Source organism: Cricetulus griseus, chromosome 6 (assembly GCF_003668045.3).
Source record: "Cricetulus griseus strain 17A/GY chromosome 6, alternate assembly CriGri-PICRH-1.0, whole genome shotgun sequence".
In the NCBI taxonomy this organism is placed as follows: Eukaryota; Metazoa; Chordata; class Mammalia; order Rodentia; family Cricetidae; genus Cricetulus; species Cricetulus griseus.
Window position 1 is genome coordinate 154973764 of NC_048599.1, and position 5426 is coordinate 154979189.

Consider the following 5426-nt stretch of genomic DNA (forward strand, 5'->3'; position numbering starts at 1 on the left):
AATGCTCCGTCAGACCTCAGAGGGAACACTAAGTGCTGGTCCTGGCATGAATCTGCTCTCCGGCTGCCACCGGTAGGAGAATCCATCAGTCTGACCTCGGGACAGATGAAAAGGCTTCCCAGCATATATTGTTATTGTTGCTTTTGGTTTTGCAGGGGAGGAGGTTTGGTGACACTGCTAATAGGGAGCGGGATTTGTTCTTCGTATGTTAAGAGTCGTTTCTGGCAGGGATAGCACAGTTTTTAAAGTAAGGGCCTCTCAAAATTATGTCCACTGTAAATAGACCTAGATATGATTTATCTCTATGAGTATTTATCTCCTACATGTTAATCTATATAAAAGCAAGAGGGGAAGTTAAATTTTCCATTTTTTTTCTAAAGGGTGGAGGGAAATAAAACTGAAATTCATTTGTCAAAACATTATGAAAAGAACAAAACTTCACTAATATCTGAGATAATTTTTGATCCATTCATATATTCAACAAATATGTGTTGATTAGGATCTGCATGATAAATCAAATACAGTCTATATCGTCATGAACCTTATATGCTACTGAGAGATAGCAAATAAATTAAGATCGGGGGATGGTGACACACACCTTTAATCCCAGCACCCAGGAGTTAGAGGCAAGTGGATTTCTGTGAATTTGAGGCCAGACCGGTCTACACAGCCAGCTCCAGGGCAGCCAAGCAGACAGGAAGGAATCTGTGATCAGGAGACAGGGAAGTTGGGTTGAGTGGCTGGTGGGAGATTTCTGAGGTAGGAGCTCTTGAGCTAGCTAGTCACTCTTCTGAAATGGGTCCAGCTTGGGGGAAGGTGGGAAAGTTTTCTAAGACCAGGCAAACCAACATGACTATAGTGTAGTGACTCAGACAGGGTGGAAGGAGGTTGGGCACATAAAGTGACATGCAGAGCTTTGACAGACAGTGATTGAGACGAGAGGCCACTGTTTTCAAGAGGTCAGTACTGTCTCTGAAAGGACTGTGGAGAAGGGAAGTGTGTGGGCCAGTGCAGGGTAATGAGAAATAATTATGAAGATGAAGAGAGAAACAGAGAGACAGAGACACAGAGAGATAGAGACAGAAAGACAGAGAAAGATGGAGACAGAGAGATGGAGACACAGAGAGATGAAGCAGAGAGAGATGGAGGCAGAGACTGATTTTGGAGGCAGAAGTTTCAGTACCTGCTATGGATTAGATTTGGGGGCTGAGAGAGGACCAGAGCTGACTCACGGGTTTCAGTTGAGCAACTGAGTGCACTATTTACTGAGATAAGAACAGAGGGAGCACAGAGAAATTTGCTGGAAAGTAGATGCTGAGTCAGAGTCTGCTCTGCCAGGTAGTAATTTCTGGAATACGGAAGGGAAGAAGTAGAGTTCTGAGTCGGGAGTTGGCAGATGGAGAAATAAAACTCATCCGTCTCTGCCAGCTATAGCTAGAGTTCTGGCAGAGGGGATGCACCAGCTGGCTACTATTGGCTGTCACACCTCCAACCAAGGTGTGACTCTGGCCCTCAGGCTGACCATGAAGCAGGTGACAGCGGAAGGCTATGAGCTAAGCACGTGCCTCCTGGCTGGGCTCCTGAAGCAAACTTACACATTCCCCAAAGAAAGCTTTTTCCGTGGCAGGTGTCACACTGTGTCAGTGGGACCCAAGGGTCTTCGAGAGCAACTTGAGGTTAATTTTGGCTCATGGCTTCAGGGATGTCAGTTCCCCATGGGGGCAGGGCACGACAGAGAACAGTTCATGTCATGGTGGCCAGGAAATGGAGGAAAGGGAACTAAAAGGAGACAGAAAGAGCGTCCAGTCACAGGTGGTTTTATGAAGGACAGTCTCAGAGAAGTGGCGATGGGAGACAGACCGGCATAAAATGAGAGTAAAAAAAGGGATGAGTCTACAGAGAAAGGAAACTGACCTGGCACAGCATTCTTCAGTGACAAGTTCCTGAGACGGAGGACCAGGGCGTGAGAAATAAAGAAGATGTCAGGAAAGTTTGGGATCCTGAGGTCTTGCACATGCTCATGGCTCACACGGGAAGCGAGACCTTGCTTGCCCTGCTGTGGCTGCAGGCGGCCAGGGCTGGGGAAGCTGTCCGGCTGTAGCCCGAGACATCCTCTGCTCCCGCTTCTCGCTTCTCCCGTAGCCCGGAACCTGTGTTTTCTTCGGGATCGGTGGCAGGAGCAGGTGCAGGACCCATACCCATATGAGATCTATGGGTGAGGGGGTGCCTGATGGTGAGGACCCATCGATTCCAGGCTGATGCTCAATGCCCCCAGCGCCACGGAGTAAAGCTAGACTCAGGAGACAGCTCTTTCCTAGAGTAAGTAAAGCCAACGACTCTTCCCTGTGGAGAAAAAGTTCGTGCCAGCCACAGTATCATAGTATCGCTTGCCCCAAAGTGACAAGTTAGGCGCAATTGGAGCCCTTTGGTTTAGGGGAAGAAAAAAATGTTTCTTGCTGTACCTTCTAAATGTTAACTCCGTGGGCTGATGTGGTTGTTGTGGTTGGTGCTGGCAGAGTTCCTACATGGCAATTATTTTGCAAAATCATAAAGGAGGGGAGGGAGAGAGAATGAAAACAAAGAACTCCCGGTTCTGATGATTTATGGGAAACAAATTTTTACCCTGCTTAATGTACTTTTTTTCACAAATTAAGAGCTAAATATGATTATCTAACTTTCTTATTTAAGACTATTAAATCTATGGATGAATATTATAAATACTAAACCTTAAAAAAATTGATTTTTAACAAAAGGCAAGAGGCTGGTGACCTACACAATCCAACCCCAGATATTAGAGGAGCCTGAGGCCTTAAAGAATTGTCAAGTGCGTGGGACTGTATCAGGCATTTGGACCACATGGCCTGTGGCTATTTAAGCTGCTTCTCAAAGTCTTTCCTGTCTGGTTTTGTTCATAATTGGACTCTGGTAATATGCAATTATTTTACCTTGTCCTTCTTAGAAATTGTGTCAGGAGTTTTCCTCATTTAAGCTGTGAGTTATAGTTTTATAAACTCAAGCAAATTAAAAAATACTGAATGAATGAATGTTCTAACATGTGCTTCTTGGTTCATACAGTTCATAGGGTTGAAAATTTAAATCATGGATATTTAGACCTGCAAATGAAACCTCAGATAGTATCACGGAAAGTCTCCATATCTGGTTTGTTTGCAGTGAGTCTAAGATTCATTTCTGGGAGCTATCTAGATGGCTGGTGTGTGTGTGTGTGTGTGTGTGTGTGTGTGTGTGTGTAAAGGCCTTGTAGCCAATCTGATGTCCTCCTGAGTTTGACCCCATGACTCATATGGTAGGGGAGCACCAACTCCTGCAAGCTAGCCTTTGAGTCCATACCAGTGTCCATTAGTAGTAAATGTGAAAACCATTGAAACATTCATCTCTGCCTCCTTGTGGATTTATAGCTGCTGTGTTCTTGCAGTTTCTCCCACTGCCCCATGTTGGCGCCCTGTTGTGTTTAGTTCTCTGTTCTTCCAGGTTCTTACTGTGTGTGTGTGTGTGTGTGTGTGTGTGTGTGTGTGTGTGTGTGGTGTGGTGTGTGTGTGTAGGCCAGAGGTCCATCTCAAGGGTCTTCCTCTATCACTTCCCACTTTATGTTTTGAGACCTGGAGCTCACCTATTTGGTCAGACTAGCTAGCCCAGGAGTCCCAGGGATCCTTCTGTCTTCACCTCCCTGGCACTAGGATTAAGTTTATTGACAGCCATCTCCTTAACCCTATTTCCACAACCATCATCTCTCCACCCCTCACACACACATTTTGTATATTTGTCTTTCTTTCTTCTTTAAAGACAGGGTTTCTCTGTGTAGCCTTAGCTGTCTTAGAACTTGATCTGTAAACAGGCTGGCCTTGAACTCACAGAGATCCAGCCACCTCTGCCTCCCCAGTGCTGGGATTAAAGTCTCATGGCACCACCACCTCCTGGCTATTGTATATTCTTCCAGTATACTTTTTGTTTGTTTAATACAGGATAGATTCAGACCCCATATGTAGCCCACAATCCTTCAGTCTCAGCCTCCTGAGTGCTGGGGTTACAGATGTGTACCATGAAGCCTGGCTTTTTGCCACACTGGTTGTGTTCACTAAATATACAGTGAAATGAAACCACAAGAAGGCAATTAGGATGCTTTTCAAATTAGTGGTTATTAATATGGGCATTAATTCCAGTGTCTGTTTTAGGTTATGTTGTGTGTGTCTTTGAAATTGTGTTCTCCTTTCTAGTACAGAATATTTATTTTGAGCATTTGGAAGCTGGAAAGATCAAGGGCATTGAAGGGCCATAAAGATGCTCTGCGGGTGAAGGCACTGCTGTAAAGACGGTGAATGTGGACAGGAGAACTGTCTCATGGAAGACGCTTACTGCTCCTCTGACTACCTATGTCTAGTGGCTCACAGCCACTTGTAACTCAGTTCCAGGTCTGACACCCTCTTCAGATCTCCCCCACACATGAATAAAAATACAAAGTTTTCAAATGTGTTGAAAACAATTTATACTTACTTAATTTTTTGAGAGTTTCGTGTAGCCCAGGCTATCTTGGAACTCACTCTGTAGCCTAGGTTGGCCTTAAACTCAAGGCCATGCCCTCATTTTACCCTTCTGAATTCTGGGATTACAGGCAGGAGTCACCGTGTCCAGTTTAAGTCAGTTTTATAGTTAGGAAAACCAGGACTCAGAAAATCAAGTGTGGGCTAAGATGCATGCAGTTCAGGGGCTGGCTCTTGCTTAGTTCCTGGCACTAGAAAAAAAAATGAGGAAAAGTGAAGTAACTGGAAAATGAAATAAAGAGGCTAGGGTTCAGTGTGTTGTTTCTTTGTTAGTTTTTACCATGCTGTATGCTGATGTCATGTACAAAGTTCAGCCTTCTTAGTCTCCTTTCTCTGCACTCACGGTCTTATCTTAAATACTCCACCTAAAAAGCAATCAGGTACTAACATTTGAAGAGGCTTGGTTTGCTTATTTTCTTTGCAGACTATATAGGAATTCTTATGTTTAGCATCAGTTTAAATGCATGTGTCTTGTTTGATGTAGTGGAGTTTCAGAAAAGGCTTTGAAATACATTGATTTTTTTTTATATCTGTGGCAGGGGCTGGAGAGATGACTCAGAAGTTAAGAGCACTTGCTGCTCTTGCAGGGGTCCTGGGTTCAGTTCCCAGCACCCACATCAGGTGGCTCACAACCGTATGTAACTTCCATCCCAGAGGCTCTGGAGCCCTGGTCTGGCTCCCAGTCGCTGCATGCATATGGCACACACAGAGAGAAGCAGGTACATACACATAAAATAATAGCGCATCTGTGACAAACTGGGATCAAGTTCATTAAAATATTCTTAGTGGATTTCTATCATGGCATGTGCAGGTCAGAGGACAACTTTCAGAGTGGCTTCTCTCCTTCTACCACGTGGTGTCTCAGCTTCG